Source organism: Gopherus evgoodei, unplaced genomic scaffold, assembly GCF_007399415.2.
Source record: "Gopherus evgoodei ecotype Sinaloan lineage unplaced genomic scaffold, rGopEvg1_v1.p scaffold_50_arrow_ctg1, whole genome shotgun sequence".
Lineage (NCBI taxonomy): Eukaryota > Metazoa > Chordata > Testudines > Testudinidae > Gopherus > Gopherus evgoodei.
Window position 1 is genome coordinate 278,641 of NW_022060071.1, and position 16,761 is coordinate 295,401.

A 16,761-nucleotide genomic window follows, 5' to 3' on the forward strand; every position below is an offset into this window, starting at 1 on the left:
CTCTTAGCATTTTCTAAGCACTGCATCCCTCACTCAAGAATTGAGAAACCTGAACTGAAAAGCTGGTCCTGTGTCTCTTACCACCAGGTTTTCAAGGAAGGGTTTGAGGATATTAACCACAGGCTTGTTGCATATAATACTATGTAATCATGTGTATCTTTGAATAGCAGAAATGCAATTGTAACTTTGTAACTCTTGAGTATTTTACCTTTTACTTATTATTATTGGTTTTAATAAAAAGTCTTTAAGGCTCTATCTGTCTCAGTGTGAGCTTTCTCTCATACCCCCGAGGATCCTTTATAAATTCTGTGGAGCCTGATTCAGGACAAGAATTTTTATTTTCTGATCAAACAGACTGGCAAGCCTAAACCCATATTAATTATTATTAATATTATTATGAAGATCAAATAAAATTACATTAATAAACTAAATTCCCATATTATCCAAATTAATATTATCAGTACACCCTAAATCAGAAGCTTATATAAAAATAGAAAATTGTATCTCAGAGAGATCTAGTTCAATAGACATAATGCTGTGACACTCTGTACCCCAAAGCAAGACACTCGTACCCCCATATTCCTCACTGTTATATTATTTCAATAAATCTTGTACAAAATATGTCAATGGAAAAGTTGTGATTGGCTGAACATGATTATCTTATTTGTATGCATGTCTCATTTTTATACCTGATATTATGACTGTTGACTACGTATCTGTATTTCAGATGTGTTTGTTCCTGTGGTAGCTCCCAAACGGTAGTTTACATCCTGTCTACCTAGCACATTGTCAATGCACTATTCATGTTTGGGACCCATCAGTGTACACAACGGATGATGGAAGAAGCTTCTCCCCACCTGATGGACTTTTCTGGGGAGATTCTTGCCAAGATATGGCTAATGGCTCCTTCTATGACCCATCAAAACATGCAAGGACATGTGACTAGCTCCTGTGACTCTGGACTCTATATTCAGTCTGTACTTCTCCACTCACTGTGCTTTGGGCTTTATTTGGAGGAATGAAGTTCCCTCCGCATGGCAGAAGCTGTTAAAAGTGGAAATGACATCACCACTTGGTCTTACTCCTTACAACCCAACACCTGAAAACAGGGTTAGAGGAAGTAAACTTTGACTAAGGAGATTGTCCCAGGGTGTAAAGTAGAATTAGCAGTCTCTGAATGGAAGATTGGTGGACAGTTTGTACCATCAGGTTGAGACACTGTTTGAGTCAAATCTTGTCTAGTATATAGAACTCAGTTTATGATTTTGTTTTATTTCTCGGGTAATCTAGGAGTTTGGATTTTTGTTCACCAAGGAATTGGTGAAGTCTCTCAAGGCTGCCCAGGGAGGGGAAAATTTTGGGGGGATAGAGGTGTGCCAGACACAGAACTTCCGGCTGGTGGCAGCGTACCAGATCTAAGCTAGTAATTAAACTTAGAAGGGTCCATGCAGGTCCCCACATCTGTATCCTAAAGTTCAGAGTGGGGGAAAACCCTTGACATGGTGGAAGAAGTGGGATAATTGTTTTTTTTTTAAGAACCCAAAGCCAGTGAGATTTTTTCTCTCCTTTCTAGCTGCTTGAAAAGCAGCCTGAGGGCAGAGTTGTTAAGTTTTTTTAGCAAGCGTCTTTGTTAACAGGAGGCTTCAAGCTGGGAGCAAACAGATAGCAAAAAGGCATTTGCAAGCTGAATTGTTGTTTTTTTTCTTTCCACCTCTCTCGGGCATAGCTAGTTAGAAAATCTCTGTTAGCCAAGCAGCCTGAGTCAGTGAGTTCCAGGGGAGTGTGGCCAGCACAAGAAAGCAGAAAAATGAGTACCAAAAAAGCAACTAAACAGGAAATGACTAGCCTGGAAGCAGAGGAGAGAGCCAAGGAGGCTGTCACAGGAGAGCTATAGAGATGATGGAGATGAAAGAGAGAGAGAAAGAGAAGAGAAAGCCAAAGAAGTGACAATTCACCCATTCATGTTAAAATCTTTAAACTTGCCTACAGCTGAATTACCTGTCCAGTACAAGGGCTGGTCAGGAATGTGGACTTTTGCAGTCTATGACAATTATCCCATCCCCATGCTACTGGGGGAAGACTTGGCCAACCAGGTAAAGCTGGCCAAGAGGGTGGGAATGGTCACCCGCAGCCAGGCCAGGCAAGCTTCCACACCCATCCCTGTTCCTGAGCCGTCCACCAGGGCCCCGTCTGTGTTACCAGAGTCCCAGACAGAGGTGGTGGAACCAGATCCCATGCCAACAACTGCAACAGCCATAGTGCATCCAGTCCCAGAACCGGAACTGGAAAAGCAACCAGCACCAGAACCGTTGCCAGCACTTGCAAACCCATCTACCACTCCAACACCAGAGGGCACCAGCGGGCCTGAACTGGCAGAAGCAGCAGACAAGCCTACGCAAGAGGCTCAGCCAAAGCCTGAAATATCACATAGTGCACCAGCGGAGAGCGGTTCACCATCAGCGAAAACAACCCCATCACCTACATCGCTTCCAGAGGGACCAAGCCCAAGTCCCCAGTCTGAGGAAGAACTGGTGTCTCCAGCCTCAAGGGAACAGTTCCAGACTGAGCAGGAAGCAGATAACAGCCTTCAGAAAGTGTGGGCGGCGGCACGGAGCACCCCACCACCTCTCAGCTCTTCTAACTGATCCCGGTTTGTTGTAGAACAAGGACTTTTATACAAGGAGACTCTTTCTGGTGGACACCAGAATGACTGGCATCCTCAAAAACAGTACCGGGTAAAGCTCTTAAGCTTAACCAATGATCATCCCAGTGGCCATTCTGGGGTAAACAGAACCAAAGACAGGTTGGAGAAGAGATTCCACTGGGAGGGGATGGGCAAGGACGTTGCTAATTATGTCCAGTCCTGTGAGGTGTGCCAAAGTGTGGGAAAGCCCCAAGACCAGGTCAAAATCCCTCTCCAACCACTCCCCATAATTGAGGTGTCATTTCAGCGAGTAGCTGTAGATATTCTGGGTCCTTTCCCAAAGAAGACCCCCAGAGGAAAGCAGTACATACTGACTTTCATAGATTTTGCTACCCGATGGCCGGAAGCAGTAGCTCTAAGCAACACCAGGGCTAAAACTGTGTGCCAGGCCCTAACAGACATTTTTGCCAGGGTAGGTTGGTCCTCCGACATCCTTACGGATTCAGGGACTAATTTCCTGGCCGGGACCATGAAAGAACTGTGGGAGACTCATGGGGTGAATCACTTGGTTGCCACCCCAGATCACCATCAAACCAATGGCCTGGTCAAAAGGTTTAATGGAACTTTGGGGGCCATGATACGTAAATTCGTGAATGAACACTCCAATGACTGGGACCTAGTGTTGCAGCAGTTGCTGTTTGCCTACAGGGCTGTACCACATCCCAGTTTAGGGTTTTCACCATTTGAGCTTGTATATGGCCACAAGGTTAAGGGGCCATTACAGTTGGTGAAGCAGCAATGGGAGTGGTTTATGCCTTCTCCAGGAACTAACATTCTGGACTTTGTAAGCAACCTACAAAGCACCCTCCAACACTCTTTAGCCCTTGCTAAGGAAAGCCTAAGGGATGCTCAGGAAGAGCAAAAGGCCTGGTATGATAAACATACCAGAGATACTTCCTTCAAAGTAGGAGACCAGATTATGGTCTTGAAGGTGAAAATGGGCCCATAAAATGGAAGCATCATGGGAGGGGCCATTCGCAGTCCAAGAGCACCTGGGAGCTGTTAACTATCTCATAGCATTCCCCACATCAACCATAAAGCCTAATGTATACCATGTTAATTCTCTAAAGCCCTTCTATTCCAGAAAATTACAGGTTTGTCAGTTTACAGCCTGGGGAGGAGATGACGCTGAGTGGCCTAAAGGTGTCTACTACGAAGGAAGAAGTGACGGTGGCATGGAAGAGGTGAACCTCTTCACAATCCTGAAACGTCTGCAGCGGCAACAGATCAAGGAGCTGTGCACTAGCTTCACCCCATTGTTCTCAGCCACCCCAGGACGGACTGAACGGGCATACCACTCCATTGACACAGGTAATGCTCACCCCATTAGAACCCCACCCTACGAGGTGTCTCCTCATGCTCAAGTTGCTATAGAACAGGAGATCCAGAACATGCTGCAGATGAGTATAATCTCCAATAGTTTTAGTTCCCAAACCAGATGGGGAAATTCGCTTTTTCGTGGACTACCGTAAGCTAAATGCTGTCAGCTCGTCCCGACAACTATCCAATGCCACGCACCGATGAGCTATTGGAAAAATTGGGATGTGCCCAGTTCATGTCTACAATAGACTTAACCAAGGGCTGCTGGCAAGTACCACTAGATAAACCTGCCAAAGAAAGCTCAGCTTTCATCACCCATGCGGGGATGTATGAATTTAATGTGCTTCCTTTCAGGCTGCGAAATGCACTCGCCACATTCCAAAGACTTGTAGATGGTCTCCTAGCAGGATTGGGAGAATCTGCAGTTGCCTACCTCAATGACGTGGCCATTTTTTTCTGATTCATGGGCAGAACACCTTAAATACTTGGAAAAAAAGTTTTCGAGCGCATCAGGCAGGCAGGACTAACTGTTAAGGCTAAAAAGTGTCAAATAGGCCAAAACAGAGTGACTTACCTTGGACCCAGCTGGGACAAGGAACAACAACTCCCCTACAGGCCAAGATGGATGCTATCCAAAAGTGGATGTCCCAAAGTCAAAAAAACAGATCCAATCCTTCTTAGGCTTGGCCGGATATTACAGGCGATTTGTACCACACTACAGCCAAATCGCTGCCCCACTAACAGACCTAACCAAAAAGACTTAGCCCAATGCAGTTAAGTGGACTGATGAGTGTTAGAAGGCCTTTAACCAGCTTAAGGTGACACTCATGTCTGACCCTGTGCTAAGGGCCCTAGACTTTGATAAACCATTCCTAGTAACCACAGATGCATCTGAGCGTGGTGTAGGAAGAGTTTTAGTGCAGGAAGGACCGGATCAAGAATTCCATCCTGTCGTGTTTCTCAGCAAGAAACTATCTGAGAGGGAAAGCCACTGGTCAATCAGTGAAAAAGAGTGCTACGCCATTGTATATGCCCTGGAAAAACTATGCCCATACGTTTGGGGATGGCGCTTCCAGCTACAAACTGACCATGCTGCGCTAAAGTGACTTCATACTGCCAAGGGAAACAACAAAAACCTTCTTCGATGGAGGTTAGCTTTCCAAGATTTTGATTTTGATTTTGAAATTCAACACATTTCAGGAGCTTCGAACAAAGTAGCTGATGCACTCTCCAGTGAAAGTTTCCCAGAATCAACTGGTTATCTCTAGCTTGCTTGCTAGCATATATATACCTGCCCCTGGAAATTTCCACTACATGCACCTGAGGAAGTGGGTATTCACCCACGAAAGCTCATGCTCCAAAACATCTGTTAGTCTATAAGGTGCCACAGGATTCTTTGCTGGTTAAAAATTGTCCTTGAAATGTGAAATCTTGTAGTTTTATATAATTAGTAGTATATGTACAGGTGCATGTGTTTTATTAATCTGTTTATTCTAAAGTTCTAGGAAGAAATCACCACCAGTGTGGTTCCACACTGTCTGAGATTTGGGGTGTGTGTCTTAAACAGATGGTTAAGGGTTAATGTCTCTTTTACCTGTAAAGGGTTAAGAAGCTCAGTAAACCTGGCTGACACCTGACCAAAGGACCAATAGGGGGACAAGATACTTTCAAATCTTGGTGGAGGTTCGTTGTTTGCTCTTGGGGCTAAGACGGACCAGACGTACACCCAGGCTTTCTCAATCTTTTTGAATCAGTGTTTCATGTTTCAAAATTGTAAGTAATAGCCAGGCAAGGCGGATTAGTCTTATGTTTGTTTTTTTCAACTTGTAAATGTTTCTTTTTTACTGGAAGGATTTTTACCTCTCATAGACTCTGTTTGCTTTAACTTTGAATCTAAGGCTGGAGGGGGATCTCTCTAGTCTATATGAATCTAAATACCCTGTAAAGCATTTTCCATCCTGATTTTACAGAGATAATTTTTATCTTTTCTCTCTTTAATTAAAAGCTTTCTTTTTTAAGAACCTGATTGATTTTTCCTTCTTTTAAGACCCAAGGGGATTGGGTCTGAACTCACCAGGGCTTGGTGGGGGGAAAGAAGGTGGGGTATGGTTAATTTCCCCTTGTTTTAAAATCCAAGGAGTTTGGATCTTTGTTCACCAGGGAATTGGTGAAGTCTCTCAAGACTGCCCAGGGAGGGGAAAGTTTTGGGGGGATAGAAGTGTGCCATACACAGAACTTCTGGCCGGTGTCAGCGTACCAGATCTAAGCTCATAATTAAGCTTAGAAGGGTCCATGCAGGTCCCCACATCTGTACCCTAAAGTTCAGACTGGGGGAAAACCCTTGACACCTCTGTATTGAGCCGAAATATGTGTGTGTGACTAAGGCCGGGGGTGCATTAGGATTTTACATCATAGAATGACAGAGCCATAGAGTTATAAGGGAACACAAAGGATAGCTAGTCTATCCCCTGACAAGATGCAGAATTTCTTTTGTCTTAGTCATCTAAGATTGGTGGTCATTCATATGAGTTTGGAAAACCTCCACAGATAGATCTTCCATGACTTCCCTGGGAGTCTGTTCCATTGGCCTCCTGTACTTAAAGTTAGGAAGATTTTTCTGAAATTGAATTTAAATCTGCTAGGCTGGAATTTGAACCCATTGACTCTTGTCCTGCTCTTCTGTTGTAAGACAGAATAACTTTCCTCCACCTTTTTATGGCAGCCTTTCAAGTGTTTGAATACCACTATCCTGTCCCCCATTAATCTCCTCTTTTCCAAGTAAACATCTTGGTTTCTTTGGTTTGCTCTTACAGTTTGCATTCCATCCCTTGCATAACATTTGTTACTTGTCTATGGATCTTTTCCAGATTCTCTACATCCTTTGTATACATTGAAGAGCAAAATTTGACACATTTCTCCAACTAACAGCTAACCCACACTGAGTAGAGGAATATAACACAACATAGTATTTGCCTTTTTTGAAACATTTTTCCTAATGTCAAACCTAAACCTCCCGTGCTGCAATTTAAGTCCATTGCTTCTTGTCTTCTCTTCACAGGTTAAGGAGAACACTTTTTCTCCCTCCTTGTAACAAACTTTAAAACTGTTATCATTTCCCGCCTCAGTCTTCTCTTATTCAGAAGAAACAAACCTAGATCTTCCAGTCTTCCCTCAAACACTATGTTTTCAAGACCCTTAATCATCCTTTTCTCCAGTTTTGAATGGAGAATGTTTGAATGTTTTTCTGATTCTGTAAAGACTTTCAACCCCTCCCAACTTAGTATCATCTGCAAATTTAACAAGTTTACACTCTATGCCATGATCTGAATCATTGATGAAGACATTGAAAAGAACCGGACCCAGAACTGATCCCTGCGGAACCCCACTTGTTATACCTTTTGAACCTGACTGTGAGCCACTGATAACTATCCTCTGGGATCATTTTTTTCAACCAGGTATGCACACACCTTATAGTAGCTCCATCTAGATTGTGTTTCCCTAGTTTGTTAATGAGAAGATCATGCGAGACTGTATCGAAAGCTGTACTAGTGTCTAGATATACCACAGCTACTGCTTCCCTACATCCACAGTGCTTGTTGAATCCATGCTAACTATCACTTATCACTTTATTATCTTCTAGAGGTTTGCAAATTGATTCCATGATTATTTGCTCCATTATCTTACCTGGTACAGAAGTGAAGCTGACTGGTCTGTAATAGCCTGGATTTCCCTTATTTCCCTCTTTATAGACAGGCACTATATGTGCTCTTTTCCAGTCTTCCGGAATCTCCCCTGTGTCCCATGACTTTCCAAAGATAGTAACTAACGGCTCAGATAGCTCCTCAGTTAGTTCCCTCAGAGTATTCTAGGATGCATTTCATCAGGGCCTGGTGACTTGAAGACATCTAACTTCTCCAAGTGACTTTTAACTTGTTCTTTCCCTATTTTAGTAGATGAATCTACCCCATTTTCACTGGCTTTCTCTATTGTAGGTGCCCAAACACCACCCACCCTCCTGGTGAAAACCAAAACAAACAATGGTTAATCACCCTCACTGCTAAATATTTGTCCCTAATTTCGAGCTGGAATTTGCCTGGCTTCAGCTTCCAGCCCTTCTGTCTCACTCAGCTTTCCTCTGGTAGATTACAGAGCCCATTATTACTCATGATTTTCTCGAGAGTGCCTCACCGTAAAATGGGCCATGGAAGCATTGCGCTACTACTTGCTCGGGCGCAGATTTGTCCTCATGACCGACCATGCCCCTCTCCAATGGATGCAGCGGAACAAAGAGAAGAACACAAGGGCGACCAGGTGGTTCTTATCCCTCCAACCTTTCCAGTTCCGTGTGCAACACAGAGCAGGGAGCTGTCACGGCAATGCCGATGGCTTGTCACGTGTGCACTGTCTGGCATCCCAAGCTGCCCAACCCCTTGGTGTGGAGCAGGGGGGAGGGATATGTGATAGACCCAAACCAGTGGGGTACAGGAGTCTGGTAGAGGGCAAATATACTAGTCACTGGCTGAGTAGTTTTCTGTTCCCTGAGTGATCAGAGCAGGGGCTGCACTAGAGTAATCAGGAACCTGCTAGAACCAATTAAGACAGCCAGGCTGATTAGAACACCTGCAGCCAATCAAGGCAGGCTAATCAGGGCACCTGGGTTTAAAAAGGAGCTCACTCCAGTCAGGCCGGGGGGAGCCAGAGGAGAGGAAATACGTGTGAGGAGCTGGGAGCAAGAGGCGCAAGGAGCTGAGAGTGAGAGGCTGTGCTGCTGGAGGACTAAGGAGTACAAACGTTATCAGACACCAGAAGGAAGGTCCTGTGGTGAGGATAAAGAAGGTGTTTGGAGGAGGCCATGGGGAAGTAGCCCAGGGAGGTGTAGCTGTCATGCAGCTGTTATAGGAGGCACTCTAGACAGCTGCAATCCACAGGGCCCTGGGCTGGAACCCAGAGTAGAGGGCGGGCCCAGGTTCCCCCCAAACCTCCCAACTCCTGATCAGACACAGGAGAAGTTGACCCAGACTGTGCGGAAGATCACTGAGGTGAGCAAATCTGCCAAATAAGTGCAGGACTCACCAAGGTAGAGGAGGAACTTTGTCACAGTATTCTAGGATGCATTTCATTAAGCTCTGGTGACTTGAAGATATTTAAATTTTCCAAGTGACTTTTAACTTCTTCTTTCCCTATTTTAGTAGATGAATCTACTCCATTTTCACTGGCATTCTCTATTTCAGGTGTCCAAACACCACCAACCATCTTGGTGGAAACCAAAACAAGCAATGGTTAGTCACCTCACTGCTAAATATTTGGCCCTAATTTTGAGCTGTAATTTGCCTGGCTTCAGCTTCCAGCCCTTCGGTCTCACTCAGCCTTTCTCTGGTAAATTACAAAGCCTGTTATTACCCATGATTTTCTCCCCATGAAAGTCTCTGCTTGGTCATCTTTTTGATAAGTTAAAGAGAAATATGCATTCAAGTCTAACGATCCAGCTTTTACTCTATTCTCAAATCATTTTTGTGGCTCTTTTCTGCACCGTCTCCAAGTTTTCAGCATCTTTTCAAATGTGGACCCCAGAACTGGATTCAGTTTACTTCACCAATCCCATGTGCAGAGGTAAAATCCTTACCCTGCTCCAACTCACCAACTCAATATTTTCCACTACTAAATCAAATGCCTCTGAGAAATCAAGGTTCATTGCATCAGCACTGTTCCCTTGGTCAACCAATTTGTACTCTCACAAAAGGATGAAATCAGGTTTACTTGAGAAAATCTGTTTAAATTGGCGACTGGCATTACTTACATTTTTAAACTTTTTTTTTAACTAATCCCATACCAGCTTTTCCATTCCTTGTCAACTCTTTATCTAATATATATATATATATAAAACCCTTTCCCTTTATTTTTAGTACTTTATATATAACACAGGAATTGACATAAATCATTTCTAGGATTTAAATTTTTATTCTTAATATAATTAATAACCTCCTTTTTGTGATTCATAGCGCTGCTACACATGGAGTTTTCCCAGATGTCTTAACTTTCTTCATCAATTTTCTTAACTTCCGATTTCTATTCTTGGCCAGCTATTTTCCCTTTTTCCTCTTTGTTACATATTGTTTCCCTCCCCCTAATTGCTGCCTTCACTTTACCTCAAAACTGAATTTTTGCCCAAAGTTGTTCACTTTGTTGACTGTGGAAACATGAGTTTTCCTCTATTTAATGAGCTGTAATCAAAGTAATACCAACATTCTTTCACATTTTTTCTGATTAAATTTTTCCTCCCAATCAGTTTTGCTGACAATTTTCCTCAGCTTTGGGGAATTAGTCTTCTTGGAGCACTAAGTGCCTATCAATAGTACTGGCTGAGAACTGTCCATTTGAACGTAAATCAGTTTCATTTTTTATTTTCCTCTCCTATATCATATGTCCTCATCTTTGTCCCATGTGAACAGTAAAGAATCCCGGACTCTTCACAATCCTGAAACGTCTGCAGTTTTTTTTCCCCCTCTTGGATTTTGAGCAACTGGATGAATGCGGATCTCCCTTCAGTATGGACTCCCTATCCTGACTCTCCTTGCATTACGGAACAATGATGGATAACCACTATCCACATTTGTGTTTCCTGCTGGTGCCTCTTAAGGTTCCCTCTGCAAAAGAGTTTAGGAATTATTAATTCAGGGAGCACAAGAAAATATGGAATTGGATTTTGTAAGGTCATTGTTAATAGTTATTCTCTCTGAATAATGAAAATGTAAATTTTTCACTGTGTGAAGACAGATCAATCTTCTTATCCCATGAAAACAGCTTCCACTACTGCATGCACAGTCTCATATTAACGTTGTCTCTCCATTCAGGCATTTCTACTGCGACCATCACCCAATGTCCTGGGAACACATAGAAAGTATGGGGAGCATACAGTAAATGCAAGAGACACCCTTAAGCCTCAGAGTTGGACGCTTTCTCCCCTACACCATGTCAGATTCGAACACAACTTACTTCACCAACCCCTCCACCTTCATTCTACTTGGCATTCCTGGCCTAGAGGCAGCCATATCTGAATCTCCATTCCCTTGTGTGCTATGTACGCCATAGCCGTGTTGGGGAACTTCACCATCCTGTTCATCGTGAAGAGAGAGCCGAGCCTCCATGGGCCCATGTTCTATTTCCTCTGCATGCTGGCTGTCACCGACCTGGTCATGTCCATATCCACCCTACCCAAACTGCTGAGCATCTTCTGGTTCAATTCCAGGGAGATCAGTTTCAGTGCCTGCCTCACCCAGATGTACTTCATTCACTGCTTCTCAGGGATGCAGTCTGGAATCCTCGTGGCCATGGCTTTTGATCGCTACGTGGACATCTGCCATCCTCTGAGATATTCAACGACCCTGACAAACTCTGCTGTGGCCAAGATAGGCCTGGCCGTGGTGCTGCGCGGTGACATACTCGCATTACCCTATCCCTTATTAGTGAGGCGGTGGCCATATTGCAGAACCAACATCATCCCCCACTTCTATTGTGGGCATATAGCTGTGGTGAAGCTGGCCTGCGCTGACATCCGCATCAGTAGTTACTATGGACTGTTTAATATTCTCTCTGTGATCGGAATGGATGTGTTTTTTATCAGCGTGTCCTATACTCAGATCCTCTGGGCCATGTTCCACTTCCCCACAAAGGATGCCCGGCTCAAAACTTTTTGTACCTGCATCTCTCATCTTTGTGCTATCTCAGCTTTGTACATCCCAGATGTATTCTCTTCTCTCGTTCAGCGGTTTGGCCACAATGTGCCACTACATTTCCTCATTCTTATTACCAGTGTGCACCAGCTGATGCCCCCCATGATACACCCCATCATTTATGGGGTGAGGACCAAGCAGATCCGGGGCAGGCTGCTCCAGCTCTTTAGTCATAAGGGGGCCTAAATGTTTTTTCTTTGTGCTCTGGCTCTCAGATTGAGCTCTGTGTAGAGCTGGCTGGCGTATGATGCTGGGGCCTCTTCCCTCAATCACTTCCTGGACAGACAGAGAGACATTAAACCCTGTCCTGTCCTTACTGTGCCATGTCAATGTGATGAACTGGGGAGTCAGTCTATGAACACTACACTGGGTTGCCACCTTTCTAATTACTGGCAGATGGATCTCTGGAATTACTATCTTGCCCCATCTCTTCTGTCAAGCTTCGACCCCACTGTGTGTCTTCTCCCCAAGGTCCTGCCCCTGTCACTTGCTCCTGTCTTCCCCTCCCCTTCTCAGCTGTGACCCAGTCATCTCTAAAACCAATATGTTCTCATATCTTGTGGCAGTCACTTAAGAGGGACTGGTTAGTTTTAACATTTCAATGTTTATTATTACTTTGTTACTAACTCTGTGCAGAGATAGACTCCTGGGATCTATCTGAGATCTGGGAGGGGGGTGGGGTATTGTGGGTTCCAACAGGAGGCAGATACGTCTGAGGTCTAAAGAAGAAGATCAGAATGGCCATACTGGGTAAAACCAATTGTCCATGTAGCCCAGTAGCCTGTTTCCTATCAGTGCCCAGTGCCAGGTGCTTCAGAGTGAATGAACAGAACATGGGAATCAGCCTGTGATTCATGTGGAGCAGCTTGGCAGAAGCAGGCAGAAGGCCTGAGCCAAGATTGCCTCAGCTTCATCTGGCAGGAGTTCAAGCCTCCAACCATAGCAGAAGTCATGGTGGGAAGGGAAGGGCACTGGCTGCAGCAGCAGAAGAGCCCCCAGTTCACGCTGCCCCAAGCCCTAGACACAGTCACAGAGTGGAGGCAGGAGCTGTTGGGGGAATGTGGAGAGAAGCGCTACTCATTTTTGTCTTCTCCATCTTCCATACTGCTGCCGTCCAGGGGTTGATTCCTTTTTCCCTCTCTTTGGATGAACCTCAGGGGGAAGTTTTTTTTGTGTCCCCTCCCTGACCCTTTTAGGGGCTGCTCTCTTCCCTCCAGCTCCCTTTCCCTTTCTGCGGCACCACCGGTACCATCGCCAAACCGGTGGTCTGATCTCTCTTTGCCGATCTCCATGGGCTGCAGGGTCATAACAGGGACCCAGCCAGAAAATCATCAGAAGTCCACAACACTGTCTCCCACTGTGCTGTGGGATGAGCATGACAGTGTCTGGTGGACACCTGTGATTTCACGAGTAAGGTGAAATTCCTTCTACAGCATTGGGGAGACTTCTATCTCCTCTTCTCGGCCACAAGGTCTGTTTTGGAGGAGTGGAGGGGAACCGGGAGCTGGACATCCTAGTCTACCAGTGGGCCCACAACTTCTGTAACAAACTTTTCAGGTTGGTCAGCGATTGTTTCAAGGCCGGCTGGGGATTCTCTTGCCCACAAGGATGCTCCTCAGCCCTCAGAATGAAGCCAACCATCTTTCAACATTGAACCCCAGAGGCTCTAGGGTGGTTCTCCATGTTGCAAGGTGCTCTCCTTCCTTTGTGATGTAGGGTATTGTCAGGGTTCCCTCCCCACTCTGAACTCTGGGGTACAGATGTTGGGACCCACATGAAACCCCCCCTGAGCTTATATTCCACCATATTAGGTTAAAAACTTCCCCAAGGTGCAAATTCCTTTCCTTGACCTTGGATGGTATTGCTGTCACCATTAAGTGATTTAAACAAACATTCAGGGAGGGGCCACTTGCGGAACTACCAACTATGGTTTGTAACCTGTCCTTTAAATCAGCTTGTGTACCCAATGACAGGAAGATAGGTAATGTGACACCGATATTTAAAAAAGGCTCTAGAGGTGATCCCAGAAATTACAGATGTGTAAGTTTAACATCAGTACTAGGCAAATTATTTGAAACAATAGTAAAGAATAACATTGTCAGACACATAGAAAAACATAAATTGTTCGGCAAAAGTCAGCATGGTTTCTGTAAATGGAAATTGTGTTTTACTAATATATTAGAATTCTATCTATCATTAGCCTGAAAGATTGGCTGCCCTGCTGGGGTAGTTCCTAGTCCCATATCTTCCCAACAAACATTGTCATGAACCAGGACAACCTCTCCTTGTTTCAATTTTTGTTCACACTGAAGCTGCGGCAGTTCTAGTGGTCAGAGTGTCCATTGGCTTCCTGTTCCTATCCAAATATCGGGTGTTATTCCAGGAGCACCGAGTACAAATCGGCTAGGCTCACCAGGGTGTTTAATTTCCCAAACATTGCGGTGAATTGCCCAATCTCACATGCATCCTCCCCACGGACCCAGCAGGATTCGGTATGTCGGAGCCCACATCCCTCCAACCAGCCCGTGCGCTTTGAAGCAGCACTATGAGTGTCTGCATTTCTACCCTGAAACCCTCCAAGTATGTCTCCAAGGCCACAATTCAGATGGCATCCCCGAGGCATTTGTAAGGGCACTGGGCCAAGTCTGATGCTCAAGATCACTCCGAATGGCCATCAGCTGGTCATTCAGGAAATCCTGAATCTCTGAGCAGGCCAAATCCCACTTCAATATCTTCCCTGCCTCAGTGATGTTAAGTGCCATCCTTGTTAGCAAACCCTGGGTTATGGAGCTGAGGGTGGAGATAACATGCAGTCTGCCAATTCCACCCTGTATGTGTGCTCCAGTAATAATTCCCGTGTCTCTCTCCAGCTGCCCTAGTTTTTCCTCATGCTGTTGGCCTTTGTAAAGAGTCCAAATTGCTGCTGCACTATTGGCATTCAAATCTCTTTTCCTTCTTGAGACGATCCATGCCCTTTGCTCTGGTAACCAAATGGCAGCCCCCTTGGAGCAATTTGGGTATACAGAGGTGACCTGAAAACTGGATAATGGCAGTGTGAATGTTACAGTCCCTAGTGTGGCATTAACTAGTGTCCATCGATACCCTAGCACATCTCTCTTTGGTACAGTGTCATACCACCTTTCTTGGTTAACAATTCTCATATAGCTCTGAGAAGCTTCACCATTAAGGGCATCAGCAGGGGAATACTGCAGTATGGTGCAGGTTAAGTTACTGGTTATCGGGATTACTTCAGTACAGGTAAAATTGCCATCAGTGGAACACACTTTCTGAGTGTGAGTTTGATCATTTACTACTTGGGTAAGCAAATAACAATGAGGACCCCTTCCTTCCAGTATATTGCAGGCTCTGGGAATGGCCATCATGGCAACCCAGTTATGAAACCCACCAATCTCAATGATGGATTCTTGAAGCTGTTTGTAGTGATCTCATACACTTCTGTCTCTACTGACCCATCTGTTTTCCACTCAATCTTTCGCTTGTATGAGACTCTGAATCTTAAAAAAATAAATTTTCCAAACAATATTTAAATAAATCACTAAGGTGTGAAGGCCTTGGCCTTTGAGTCCCATCTGAATATATGGGATTGCTGATATTTGGGTAAGTTACAGGGGTGGTAGTGGTTGTGGAGGAGCTGGTGGGGGCAGTGTCCATGGCAACAAGGCGGTTTTGGTAATCATCATCCAGAAGCCAGTTAGGCAGGGCAGTGCAGCCTGATGGTACTTGTCCATAAGTGCAGAGCCTAGCCCAGCCCACCACTCAACCCACACTCCCAATCACGGTCCCTCCAAATTCCTCCCTGCCAATTTATAATACTCCATCTCCTCCACCAGGGCCAATTCTTAATGTCTTTTGTAGTCAGAAATCCTTGGATCTTGGTAGTTTTGGCAGAGTGAGTGTTCCTTCTTCTTTCCCGGTATAGTTGTGGTGCAGGATCATGCAGGGGAAAGCTTACTAGCATGTCAGCCTGTAGTGGGTTGGTATCTTTAACAGATACTGGCTATATGATGGTTCTGTTAGTGGACAAATGAGAGGTTACTAGCACTTCACCTTGACTTTGTTTCCCACTGTCCAGGAGGGAAAGAGGCATCAGAAAGAGAGAGAGGTTGATTAGTAGTTAGAGCTGCACCGTCTTGAGGTGATGGGTCCTTTTTGCAGTGAGACACGTGGGTCCAGGCAGTCACGCCTTGTCACTTCACAGCGGTGTTGGTAGTCAGCAAAACTTGAAAAGGGCCTTTCCAGTGCGGGGTTAGAGCGATCTTTCGTTGATGGACCCCCTGGTTCCAATGAATGGCAGGGCTGTCAGGAGGCTTAGGCAGTGTCTCTTTCACCTGTGAATAAAGAGACCCAACAGATTTCATTAATGCCTGACAGTTAAGCATTGTCTCATCCATCAAATGAACGTCCATTTGGGCAAAGGTCAGAGGAGGCGCTGCTGGAAGTTGCATCGGCCTCCCTGTCAGGATTTCATGAGGGCTAAGTCCAGTCTTTAGGTTGAGGGTGGCCCTCATGCTCATTAATGCTAATAGAAGGGCATCTGGCCATTTTAAGTTTGGTTCCACATAGATCTTGGCAAGTTTATTTTTCAAAATCCCATTCTGACATTCTAATGTCCCCAGGGGCGGCTCTAGGCACCAGATAAACAAGCAGGTTCTTAGGGCAGCAAAATATACGAGACGGGACAATGCTGGGGCCCCAGCTCATACCTCAAGCAGCGTCCTGGGCTGGATACTGACCACCCTGGGGGGCAGTATCCAGCCTTTTTTTCTGCCTCCGGGTGTGACAGGGAAGGGAGCCAGCTAATAGGGGAGTGTGTCCCTGCCACTCTCCCGCAGTCAGTGGCCATCCCCAACCCCTCAGGCGGGAGCCGGTAGCACAGCCCTGCTCTGGCTGTGGAGGACGGGCCCCTCTTCCTTGACTTTTCCGCCCCGCTGCACGCCAAGTAGCAGCCTGTCCTCTGCAGCCGGAGCAGTGCCGCTCTACCGGCTC

At 45.3% G+C, this 16,761-nt stretch overlaps 1 pseudogene; it reads left to right on the top strand.

Annotated features, from left to right (window-relative positions):
• Positions 1 to 10,993: 10,993 nt before the first annotated feature.
• On the top strand, positions 10,994 to 11,940 carry LOC115643063 (annotated as a pseudogene).
• The last annotated feature ends 4,821 nt before the right edge of the window (positions 11,941 to 16,761 follow it).